Here is a 14,149-nt window from a genome sequence, read left to right on the forward strand (position 1 = left end):
AAGCAGGAGGTTTTATAGAGCCTTAGTGAGAAATTATTGTCACCACTCAAAGAGCAAGAGGCTGTAATTAAGGCCTCAGTACTAATGCCATTAAAGTTGGTGGTAGTTTTAGAATTACTCGAATAACAGATGCCTACCCCCACCCCCACCCCCTTCTGTTTTCTTCCCAGATCCAATTAATACAAAGAGAAATTGACTGATTCACCTATTGTTCAGGTCTCGCTTGCCTTGTCATATCTAAAGCCTGCTCCTAAGGTCTGCAGAGCCGTGTAGCATCTATCACACTCTTGAGCACTCCATAAATAAATAGTATGAGTTGTAATGAGAATACTAATCAAATGTGTAGCTTTGTGATTGAAAAATCTTCCCTCTCAAGATGTTTTTTTTAAGGAAAATTAAAAAGATGAATTGTAACACCTGATGTCATAAAGCCCCCCGAGTTAATGTATTGGTTGCCATGCCACAGTATTACAGAAACACTGATAATTCATATGTGATACAGTCTTGTAATTTCAGAGGTATTCCACTGCCAATTAGAGATCCAGCAGCTGCTACTGGCTAGGGAAAATTGGATTAAAAACAAAAAAGAAGATGTGAAAAGGAAAAATGTAGTGGTCAGACAGAGATACTTTCAACATGCTTCCCAAGAACACGGAGGGGATCCAGCAGAACACATGCTGCTGACAGAGGAGGCTGGCACAGGGGGAAAAGCAAAAGGTTAAAAGAGCTGCAGAGCCCAAGCACTATCTTCAAATTGAAAACATGAATTACCATATGACATACCCAGTAAATGAGGCTTAGAGGATTAAAACATCACATCTAAGGCTCTGCAAAGAGGTGGAATTAACACCCCTGCTCGTGGTTCCTCTTGGTGCCCTGTGGTATGACTGCCTCATGCAGCAAAAGAAAGGGTTAAACAAAAACCATAGAAGCGAGCAACTTCAGCAGATGTCTGACCTACTACAGAGATTGCTGTGGAGATCTGCCATGGGAAACGGTAGCAAGGCTCAGATGAGGCTAATTGCTCCATGAGGGACAGAAGCAAGGAAATACACATTAAAAAAAAAAAAAAAAAAAAAAACCAAACCAAAACCAGAATTTTATGACTTCTCATATTCTAAATTCAGATGGACCCAAGGGCCAGACTTACTCTAGGAAGAAGGAAAAAGAGTCTGCAGAAAGCCCTTTTGCCTTGCATTTGTTTGAACTCTGATTTCAAGAAGATTTTTGCCTGTCTTTGAATTCAGGCTGTGTTAGTAAGCTCTTTGACTAACATTGAGGCAGGTAGCCAGTAGGAATACTGACATATTTAATGTTTCTTGTTTCTCATGTATTTTCCAGTTTTTAAACATAAGCCTATGAAACTAGGCCTGTAAGTATTTTGTGTGTTTACACCTGCAAGGCCATGTTATCCCTGCCTTGCATTGCAGAGCCTCTCCATTTTGTGATGATGCTGTGGTTTTGGGTTATACCATAGCAGGAAAAATGTTTGGAGCAGGGATATCTTTGCTATGCATCTCTAGGTGTCTCGGCACAGTGGACCTCTAATCCCACTACCACTACTGTACTGTTTGGACAGCTTTTGGCATGCACGTGTTGACAGGTGCTGCTTTTGCCTTTCACCCTGTTGAGTCATAACCACAAAATAGTTACTCAGCTCTAAAGCAGCTGGATGCTGATGGTAACTCATGTTTTCACAAAGTGCTTTTGGAACACAGGTTTAAGTTATGAGTTTAATAACATATTATGGCACAGAACTTCTGTTAGTTAAACAGCACAGTACAGGAATTACATGCATCCTTTTCAATCACCTACATGGGCAAAACGCATTTTATATTCCAGTTTTAAACAACCTACAGAAATTATCAGAGTATTCTGTTAGACATGGTCAGGAAAAGATTTTGCACCTCATAAAATAGTCATCAAAATAAAACTAAATAGATTTTATTATTATTACCATTCTTATAAAACCTGGTTTTTAACCCCTTTTGGTGCTAAAATTGAAAAAAAAAGTTATTTCAAGAAAACATAAAAAATGAAATTGCTATGCTTTACTATGGAAATTTTCATTTTGATAGAAAGTCAGCTTTTGGTTCAATAAAAGTTGTGAATGCCTCAACACATTAGGTTTCTGGTAAATTAATCTCTGTAACTGAATAACCATTCTGTAAGGCTGTTGATAGAATAATTAAAATGTCTTCCCCTTAAATATTGTTTCTCACATTATAAATTGTTCCCACATGGACATTTCTTTCTCTAATGCAATCTATTTATTGTTTTAAAAGATTTAACAGTGAAGAGGGTGGCTGAGATAAAGAAGCCTTTTCTGTCACTGTTTTTCATTTTTTTCCCTTTAAGATTGAATGAGCATGTTCCTTCTGTGCCATTGCAAAGATTTCCCATCAGCAGGTACTTGATAATCTCCACTGAGATCCATACTGTCAGTTTAGTAGTTTCAACCCTAATTTAATGGTTGCTTCATTGCTGAGAATCTCTCAATTCAGTAAAGCTTCTAGGATTGTGACTGCAAGAAGCAAAGAAACAGCAATGAAGTGACCAGTAAAATAACAAAAATTAAAGCTGTACTTAATACAATTAGGGTACTTTCCTGTGAATACATCTGTAAACCGTGTTTAAGAAAAACGCATTTCTCATAAACATAATGCAAAGGAAAGTAAGTAAGAAACTATTTAAACATCCAAGTGATTTACTGAAATTATATCTGTATGAGTTTATGTCTGTTTAAAATTACTCACAGGTGTAAATCTTATTCACGCTGAAGCTTCATATTATTCTTGATCATGTCTCATTTTTTCTTCCATTTAGAAATCTCTTTTTAAGACTCATTTCATTGATCAATCTTTTATTATAAAAATTAAAGTATTTGCTTTAACATTAATTAATTTTCCCTCATTGTAATTATTAGAACTGAACAAATAATTCACAATGAATAATTCATCTGCTGAATGTAACCTCATTTTCTGCTTGCTGAATATCTGCTAGCAAATTTACTTTCTAGTTTATTTGTTAATCAAGATTAACTGACCACTTTTGGTGAATATTTTAACTGATCCTGAACAAGTTCCCTATGAGTCTTTGATACACAGTTCTTGCTACATGATCTGCATTGGTACATTGTAGTTGTTCTGGTAAAGCATGTGACTTTAATTTTTCCAGTTTGGTGAGTGCTTATATACTCTGGACATGAGTACATCTGTATGTGAATTTCAGTATTGTTTTTGTAACTTCAGAATTTGTTTTCCTGACAGTAGAATTCAATTATTCAAATATCTTTGGGGAAAAACCCACTAATGGAAATCTGAATATGTGAATCTATCAAATGATGAGGCAGTATACTCAACAACTTACTTACCATTTGCATTCAGTTTTAAGCAACTATTCATCTATTGAAGGAGGAGACCGCTAGTATCAGCCTCTGCAGCCATATTTTGTGACCTATCTATCTAGTTAAAATGCAGTGTTTTCATGTCATGATAGATGTTAGAGAACGCTTACTTCGTGTGTCTGAGAAGTCCTTGCTTGTCACAATGAAAAAATTTACAGATGATGGATAGTACATTTGTGAAGATTTTCTGCATAAATTGGAGGAACTGGATAAATTTTCTGCCAGAAATAAGCACATAGAAAAAAAAATTTAAAAGGTGACTTCTACATAAAACAGCCTATACCTGACTGATAGCCAGTGAGAACTGAAGTCCTGCATCTTTAGGGACTTCAGAATCTTCATTTTTATTTTTCAGTTACTGCTTCAAGGTGAAACTCCTTACCTGAATGATGAGGAGTCTTCACAGTAGTGGAGGCCCACCTCTCACATACCTGTAGGGGATGCAAAAAATATCAGCCCTCCAACAAACGCACCATACTCAACCTTACACTGCTGGCCAGAATATCTGGACGGTGTTTTGAGGAGACAGAATAATTGCTTGTCCTCTCTGCATCCTTTCTTCCTTTGACATCTTTTCTTGGGGATTTTCTTTTCTTTCTCTTCTTGAAAGACACATTAAAGGAATGCTATCTGGGCAGACAGAAAGCAGAGGCACCATGTGAAATACTCTAAAGGCCCAGTGTTACACAATGGGGCAAGATCAGATCCTTATGAAATTAATACAAGAAAATGTTATACCAAGCAAAGGTAAAAGCTCTCCTTCTAACAAAAGGCTGAAGACATTGTGCTAATGGACAGTGTGTAGCAGAGTTCTGCCTACTTGATTCCACAAGAAAACTGTTGTTATGCTTGTTAACTGGATTAATGAGTTTTCTTTGACTGGCAAAATGTTCTGGTAAGGCAAGAATTAAAAAGGAAGTTGAAATTAACATTACTGCTACCTTAATGCAATTGAAACAATTGCCTTCTCATTCTTCCAGTAAGCTCTGAATATTAGCTTTAATAAAATAAGTTTCCAAAATTTTAAATAGTGTTGTATTACATTCTCAGTTTAATAAAGTAACTTGGCATATAACTCTACAGAAACAAGGGAGAGAATATAACACCAGCAGGGTTTCTTGTTCATTAAAGAATTGACTAAAGCAGATAAATTCGGGGTTTCTCAGCAATAAAAGAAAATGGTACATTTTGTGCCTCAATATCATTATTTCTCTATAATCTTAAGTGACATAATAGGACATTTTACACTGAAGACTGTCTATTGCCCTTTCTATTTTCTTTTCTGTCTGTTATTTTTTTTTCCTTTTTGCATTGCCTTAGAATTGCTTTGCATCAACATCCTGCAAAACAAACCCTTCTGCTGCCTTGCTAGCTTGCTATCACCTGACCTGGCAGAAATAAAGGAGGCAAAACTGATGAAGATAGGACACTTCTGATACAAAGAACAGTGGCTCAGTTGTGCCAGGTAAACGTCTTAGGTGGGCATCATCTCATTCCTACGTGATAAACTAAGCTTAATTATAATGAGTGGAGTACATCAGTCCAAACCTGGACACCTGTGATACTGATGTCTACATTTGAGCTGAGAGCAAATTTTTCCTCTACAGTCACTTCCATGTCAATCTATGTTAGATATTAAACCACCATAAGTCTTCTAGAAATGATTATTTTTGTACATTTTCTGTTAAGGTAGTCTCTATGGCTAGCTCAAATGTAGGCTTCTACATAGTAGATGTCTAAAATAAGTGTGACAAAACAAGGTCCAGGAAAGTAGTAGTGCTTTCTAGATCTGTAGTCCCATTCACATTCTCAGACATAAATTAACCATCAAATTTCAACCTTTTTCTCCTCATGTTATGTTGATAGGAAACACTGGTGTCTCTGCCACCTTCTGAAACATGGGCCCTAATGCCAAGATATAGCTGTCCTAATGTCCCTAAGAAGCAAAACACTGGGAAAGGCCTACTGAATGCTATACATATAAACTGGATCTTTAAGTGATATAAAGGTGTTTGGAGGTGGTTTTTGGTATAAGAATGTGTAAAATAGGTTCTGGCTATGGCCTCAATAGCATAATTTCTTTATTATATATAATTGTTAGTGAGTGGACTCAGTGACCCATATAGTCTTTTTCAATCCTCTGGATGCTGAACATGTGTTCTCTTAAAAAATTTTGCATTCAGTTATTTATTGCAAAATAATTGCTCATGAGATTGTTATCTCTCAGTTTTAAAATCCTTTCCTTATTTAAGCTAAATTTACTGGTATCCAGACTTAGCATTTGTCTGGTGTGTCTTTGAAAGAAACTCTGGGATATCACTTGCAGGAACACCCAGAATGGAAAATGCCTGTCAAACTGTCAAAAGTTGGGAGACTTTTCTTTGACATGAACTTGGAACTTCTCCTTCTGTTTTTTCTTTGGGTTTTTTTTAGCAATTCACAGCTCAAAAGTGCTTATAAGCATTCTCTGATCACATTTATTATTTCTATTTATAAAAAACAACTGTCTCAAAGACTAACAAGACTGAAACGAGAATATTTTTAATTCACACAGTTATTTACTTTTACAGAAAACCTCAAGCTGCACACATTGATAATTTCCTTATGTAGCTTCTCCTTCACCCATTAGTAACTATAAAAAGTAAAAAATCTAACTATAGAGTTAAATCTAGGAAAAGCTCTGAATTAGCACTGCTTTGATGTCTTTTCACCGAAAGATGGATTCTGGAGCAGCTGAACCTATCTGTGGGTTCAGGTAAGTTTAGACAAGCACTGTTGATTAAGCAAAGAAACATAACATTTCATAAACTTTCCAAAAACAGTATAGCAGCCCCATGAGAACTACATAGTACAGAGTGGTACTGCCCCTTATGAAGGAACTTTCAGCTGGAAGACAAGAGGCTCTTTTCTACTTCTCCACTACCTTGTGTGCATCGGAACTTGAACTCAGAGTCTCCCTTATTAGCAGAAAGTACTCTAACCATTAGTCATTCCAATATTTCTAGGAATGAGCTCTCTTTTCTACGCCCCTGTAGGCAGCAGTAGTTAAACTGTCGCTGAAGCAAGGACTTCAACTGACTTTCATACCTCTAAGCTAAAATGTCATAACCGGCAAGCTTAAGAACCAGGCTTTCACATTTATTTCCCTGTCTGTCAAAATGAATACTCAATTATTTACAAAAAAGTGGAACAGCTTCAGCAGGTGAGACTGAAATGCACCAATAGGCATGCTAGAGAGAGAGAAAATCTATATTTAAAGTCAGAAAGAGGGGGTATTTGAACCTGCGTCCCCCACTCCTCCAAAAACTGCTGCATGGGATTCAAGAGGCAAGAAAAAGGAGGTAAACAGAAGAACAGTCATTGCTTTTAAATGAGTTTCTCTTGTGAATTCAATACTTTGCTCCCAAATTTCCTCTGCATTACTGAAGCAGCATAAAATATATCCAACATCATTTGGGGTCAGGTAAGGTATTTCCTTCAATCCAAAATGATTTTCAATTTTGATTCTCAGGAGCTGGGAAAGAAGCAACCAAACAAATTTTCATTTCAGGTTGACCCAAAATGACTTTTTTTTTTTTTGTTGTCTGAACCACTGAAGCAAAAAAATATCACTAATACAGCTCTGTTCTGAAGGTCAACAAACGTATGGGCTGCTAAAAAGTAAACAGGAGTGCTTCTAGAAGTAAAGGATCTTTTTAAAGATGTTTTCTGCTTCAACCCCAGGAAAATATGTGTGGTAACTTCTAAGCCTGAGCAAATAATTTATTCTCAAACTGCCAAATTAATGTTAAAAAGGTGACCTGTAAGATACTTTCAATCTAAATCATTAAAGGTGTGATAAACCAGCCCATGAACGTCCACAATTAAATTCAACCACACTAAACAATCTGGAATTCTCAGTAAGTAATGTAAAATCTTCCTAGATAAGGAAAAGCTATATGATGTTCATGTTCCTAACCAATCTCACTGTTAGCCCTAAACTAAGTTCACCTCAGTGATTCTACATGGAAATGGAAGAGGCAAAAGAACGCTAAGTGTATGGAGAATAGATTGTAGCTTCATAGCCAGAGATAAAAGGAGGAAATAAATCTAAGCCTCTATTTTTTACTGCCAGAACATTTGCTGCCCAATAAGTTGATTCCAGAAATTAGGCAGCCAAGATACAACAAGGCGTTCAATTTGTCAACTTCAGTAATTTTTCTGACAAAAGTGTGTGGTTTGGGAAGATAAATGCCCACTTGCACTCCATTCTTGCAAGTTGTTTGTCCTGGCCTGCGGATACTGCTTCAACAGGAGCTGAATTTCTCTCATATACTTCTCATTCAGGTCTTAATTTGAGATTTAATGCAGCTGTCTCAGTAGGAGATGATTGTGAAGTCAATGGAGCAACAGTATTTACACCATATTGAAATCCAACATGCAGACTGGAGTATCACACAGAAAGACAAGCTACACGACCCTCTCCCTAGCAAAATATACAGGCATAACACAGCTCAGAAGTACCCTGAGGGAAAATATTTAACATATGTCTCAGGAGACTCATATAATTCCAAATTACTAAAGTTGCTGCTAAAGATCCACACAGATAAGGAGGCCTGACTGTCTTTGTTACAACCCCTGGCTTCATTAACATAGTCTAGAAAATGGCAATGCTAATATGTTATCACACTTGGGAGGCAAAGAGCAGATTAGGAAAATGGGTTGCAATGGGAGCTCAGTGCAAATAACCCCTTGTTGGCCTCATTCAACATCCCTTATCCTTTTGTGTCGGGAGACCCTCATTCAGAGCAATGAAACTGGGAGGTCCCTGGAGGGAGCAATGACTCTGCTCTTCCATGAGCCCTTGTCAATCAAAGGCAATCTGTCTTTCAGTGAGAGGCAGGGGTTTTACAAAGTTCAACAGCTAGGCAGCTATTGAACTCAACATCATTCACATGCTTAGTGATAGGTTATACCTGAGGCCGTCTGAAACTAGCTAAAAGTCTGGCCCCTCCATGTTGTCCTTGTTGTCAGATCAATCCTGCTAGTATGCTTGTACCAGCAAAGAAACTTACAGACTGTGTCTTAGGGCTAGAGGGACACCATGCAGAGCACAGAAAAGGCACAGGACCAAATGTGGCATGCCACAGATGGACCCAATTTGGAAAACCTCCAATATAGCCAAACTAGAAAAAACTTGAATTATCTAGGAAGAACCACACTGGGAAGTAACTAAATGACATTTATGCTAGAGTGAGGATTACTTCTTTAATTATTTTTTATACATACGTCTCTACCAGTTCAGTGTTCTACTTTCTCAAGGCAATGAAAAGGATAAGTTACAGAGCAAAGCCATACGTTTCCTAAAAAGATAAATTTGAAATATTCAGAATATACCTAGATGAATGAGCAACTTGTGGCTTTTATTTTGTTAGAATGACTTGGAGTACAGCGTTTCTAAAATTTACTACACCAACTTATAATGAATCAAAGTAATCACTTTATTTTTCCTCTTTATAATCTCTTCTCCTCTTTCTGATATATTGCTGAGTCAGAATGGGTGATTTCTATTTTTTATTTTTTTATTTTTAATGAACTGACTGGTCTTACAGCTAATTTCTTGACAGGTATTTCTTTTCCTCCTACCATTAACTGACTTAATTATAATAAAACCAAAGCCAAGCCATGTTTCAAAAGATAAAACTTTTCCCTAGTGAGAGTGAGAACAATTCCCAGCATCCTTCAATAGAACAGTTAATTTTCTATTGCCTTAGTTTTCAAAAGCTTGCAGATCCACAAATAAGAAAATGTAAACTGCATGCCAATATAGTGCTCTGTCGTGGGCTTTTTTTTTTCATTAATTGATTAGTTTCACTTTAGCCATAAACCAGGAAAGTAAACAAATGAAATCATGAATCCAAAGATCAGTGTGCTATAAAAGAAGCAGAGTAATTCAATTCAGTAGACATTACCTGTTCAGCAAATGTTTCATGGATAAACTCATTTCCAGAGCTACTCAAGGATACTCTCAAAGAGCCATATTCCATCAGAATATTCAGTACCATCAAACCCCATGTAAAATAGGGTCAGTTTTCTTTAAATTTCATTTTGGAAGTAAAAAAGGAAGGAAATTATCAAGAAGGTTGCATTTCCTTTGACAGTGTATGCAGATCAAAATTTTTTATGCTTTAAAACTACTTTGAAAAAAAATCATAATTTTCATATATTAACATGTATTACTACATTTTGTAGTGAAAAAACCTATTAACATTAATATTAATATTTTTACAAGGGCATGTAGTGACAGGACAAAGGGGAATGGCTTTAAATTGAAAAAAGGTAGATATAGATTAGATATTAGGAAAAAGTCTCCACTATGAGAGTGGGGAGACATGGGAACAGATTGCCCAGAGAAGTGGTAGATGCCCTGTCCCTGGAAGTGTTCAAGGCCGGGTTGACAAGGCTTGGAGCAACGTGGTCTACTGGAAGGTGTCCCTGCACACAGAAGGGTGTTTGCAACTAAATGATTAAATGCCTCAATTTTCCTGAAACAAAATGTTTCTAAGAACACTGCCTCTTCATTTTGAAGAATAACTAGCTTTTTATGGCTTCCCTCAACAGAGCTCAAGTTACTTTAAGTCTCAACCTTCATTACTTCTGTCTTCCAAACAGATTTTTCACAAGGTCATCAATATTCCCATCTTTTTTTGGGGGGGAAATACACATTCAAAACTTTAAACAAGATTCATGTCTTTTAAAGTCACCCATGGCACAACCAGCAGGTATTATCCGATATCAAATGAAGAACAGAATAGGGAAATAAATGTACAAGATGCTGGTTTCTGGAGAGAGCTGTTGGTAACCTCTGTCGACTGAGTGATGCAGATACATTTACTCTTGAGATAAGGAAAAATATTTCGAGGAAAGAGAGAATTTACTTGAGGATACTTTGAAGACTACTCAGTTAGGTGAAGCAATCTAAGTCCTGGAGGACTGGAGGAAACACTTTGCTAATGCAAATGAAAGAAGAAAACATGACTGGGGAAAGATTATTCTAATAAAGCAATAATGCAGGAATTTATTTTTTTTTCCCTTAAAAACATAAAAATGCCTCTTGCAGGAAGAGAGGCCCCACATACACAAAAATTTATGATTCTGTTTTAAAAATAAATATTTGTTCCTCAGCTGTTCTCTTTTAAAATATGGCAATGCAATTCTTCATAGAATCATAGAAAAGTTAGGGTTGGAAAGGACCTTAAGATCATCAAGTTCCAACCCTCCTGTCATGGGCAGGGACACCTTGCACTAAACCATGTCACCCAAGGCTCTGTCCAACCTGGTCTTCATCTATATTCATACTTACCAGGGGTGACTATGTTCCCTGTAGACGTATAAAGCTGATTATATTCTTCAGGAGATAAGATAGTTAAACACATACCACACAAACTTTACCAAAGTCTGTAAAATTAATCACTTTAAATCATAAACAGTTTAGGAAATATGTGTGTATATTTTTACTTCCAGACATAGAATAAAATTCTTATTCCTCATTCCGTACATCAGTTTCCTTACAAACCTTGAGTAAATTTCAGATTTACATCAATATGTTTTCAAGTTCAAAAGTCTCCTTTCCTGAATCTTTCTTCTCATAACTTCTCTGCAGTACTAATTGGTTCACATGCATTTCCACCCTAGTCAGCTTTCCACTATATTGAATCTGGCCTTCTGTCTATATGATCAGATTTGTCTCCAAGTGTGAATCACTGAAACAAAGTTTTGGTGTAATGGCTGAAAAAAAAAAAAATTCTCAGATTTTATTTTAATATAAATCATTGATATAATCCATTTGGTGGGGGTTTTTTCCCCCATGAATAAATCATATAGCAATGAGCTGCATCATACGTGTTGTAGGACATCCACTGCAAGGTGGCAGGAAGTCTCTGTGCTTTGAGTTTCAAGTGGGCTACCAAAATTCCTGGGGGTTTTCACCTTTATCATTTGAAATTTGAATCATTTTACACCTTCGGTCTTTGTTCTGCTGTGGAGATTCAACATATATTTGCCCACTCCCATTCCCTTAGATGACATTGTCATACCAGATTTTTCTAACTCTTTTCCTTAGCATGTGCATTGTTTTACCACTTCTCAGTCCCTAATGCTAACAATCTTCCTGTGGAAGATCAGTGATATCTTTCAGACAGGACAGGCAACATGTGTCAGGAATCTTGCCAGCTCTAGGTGACTCATCACATATGGAGGCACAAAATGAAACAGGTTTTTTATAAAATTAATCAGAATTTGTAAGCCATACACAGCAGATTCCCCAAGTCACATTTCACATGCTCCAAACACTAATTACAATCTGCCATTTAAACCTGAGATGCAAAGAAGCTCTATATTGCGACATTTATTTTATTTGAAAAAGAGAGATTCTCAGAGGCACAGGGCTGTGATATGCTTGTCTCACTAACAAGCAGGAGGCATTAGGTGCTGCCTGGCAGAAAATTGCCTCTGTAAGTGAGGAGTTTTACTGTGTTTCATATTGCACCACAAATTTTTCATTATGTTATTGCAGAGCCATAATTCCGTTCAAATTCACTCAAAAAGCCCATGAACCTTAGCAAACCTTTTGATAAATATCTGAGTTTTAAGGTAAGTTTTATGTTTTACCATCAACATTACCAACAGTTTTAATACACCTCAGTATGTCGAGTCTATATGTGGCAGTATATGCAATCTGGGCAACTGCACAAATCATTGCAGCCATTTGTTCAGATCTGTGAGCTATTGTTATTAATGCAATAATTTTGCACTCTTTATTGCAATAATTTGGTAGTCTCATCACAAAAGAGTTTCTTCGTTCACACTCATGCATTCAACTCCATTCACAAAAAATTTAGATTTTTTTTTCTTTCTTTTTCTCCTCACTCTTTTCATTCCCTGAAAAACATTGGAGACCTTTCTTCTAGCAAAAACTAATATAGATTGCCTCACCTCCATTGGTAGTCCTAACACATTTATTAAAAACTCTATTCAGATATTGGTTTTGCATCTAGTTTTGGATGCACACCACTGCACACAACACTTATCTCTCCTTTCAGAACTGCCTTTCACTGAAGCCTACTGCCCTTCATAACCACATGTAGGACATCACTTATTGCAAGTATAACTAATACTTTCAATTCTCTGATTATTCCTGAGTGATATCTATATGATATATACAAATATGTTATATATTTATGTAATTGATACTTGTTAAAAATAACAAACTAAGAGAGATAGCTAAAAGGGAAACCCTGTTAACAGGGTTTAGCAGTCTTTCCTGATGTTCTTTCTGGTAAGTTAAACGCCAGTTATGTGAACAGACTGCTCATGAGAGAAAGGCAGCGCCAGCCCACAGAGCTCCCAGTTCCAGCAGATTCCAATTCAAGCCACCAGTGTGCTTCTAACATGCACCATGCCCACAGCATTAGGCCATCTAAGCAAAACGAGCAAATTGCTCCCCTGCACAGAAGGAAAAATTGCATGTCAACAACAAAGTCAGTTTATCTTCAAAGCAGAGTTCATAGCCACTTCTGTCACCAAAAACAGTGCTGAAATCCAATGAAAATCAATATCAGTGGTAAAGAAGTTCATGTTTCATAAGAATTACTCACTAATATATCTATAAAACTCCTTAGACTACTGGCTAAATAAGGACAACAATTGTAAGTCTAAGAAGATGCAGTTTGCTACTGATAGTACTTTATTTTTAGGAATACTTTCTGTACCACCTCAAACTTACCATGGTTACCAGTTTATCTCTTTTAAAACTTTTCCTGAATTTATCAAGAACACCCCTGCTGAGGACAAAGAATCTTACCCAGGAAACTATACTAACACATCTGTATGAAAGAGAACAAGGGAAGAAGGTTAAGCACTATACCCATAATCACCCACACTCCTTCACTGTTTGCTTCCTCAATGGCTCTGCTTTGGGCTGTTCCAACTAGCTGTCTGCAAGACAAGGGAAGACTTGCTTTATCCCTCACATCGGGATGTCATCCCAGGAGACAGCACAGATGAGATTGTACCAGGCTTGTTTTTCTCCATCCATATTCGCCTGCAAGTAACACACTTCCCACAGTTCTGGCAGAGACCATATAAGGTCCAGTATGGACAGTCATCAGAAAAACATGGACATTACCAGTTTTCTATCACTGATCTGGTGGTCACTGAGGTACTGGGCCTTGATATGTGGTTTGTAAATGAAGTGTAACAAAACCAAAAGCAGCACCAACCAAAAAAGAACAGCAGGCTTTGCATACTCAGGTACCATGTGCTGCATACTGAATTCCTTAGGTATGCAGCACATAACTATTTCAAGCTATAAAACATCCCTCTGGTGGCTTATAACACAGACCTCAGATCATCTGAGTTCCTTTGAACTGAAAAAAACCCAACAACCAAACCAAACTCATGCAACACTTTATTACCTAAGGGCAATGCATAAGCTACAGAGGAGAGCAAAACCAAGTGACATGCCATGTGGACAGTCTACTTAGATTGAACCTCGCCAATGATGAAAGGCCATGACAGTCTAGCTCTGATCCTCTTCTGTTTAGCAGTAAGAATGCATCTGGGGGATTTCACTGCCTGCTATCACGGCCAATCACATCAGATAATCTGATTCATAAATTCATCATATTCTCTTTTCAAACCTTTGGACAAGGACAGGAGTGAGTTTTGATGTCAGTCATCCACTTGGCAGCCACTTGGAAAGAT

Source organism: Psittacula echo (assembly GCF_963264785.1).
Source record: "Psittacula echo genome assembly, chromosome: 3".
In the NCBI taxonomy this organism is placed as follows: Eukaryota; Metazoa; Chordata; class Aves; order Psittaciformes; family Psittacidae; genus Psittacula; species Psittacula echo.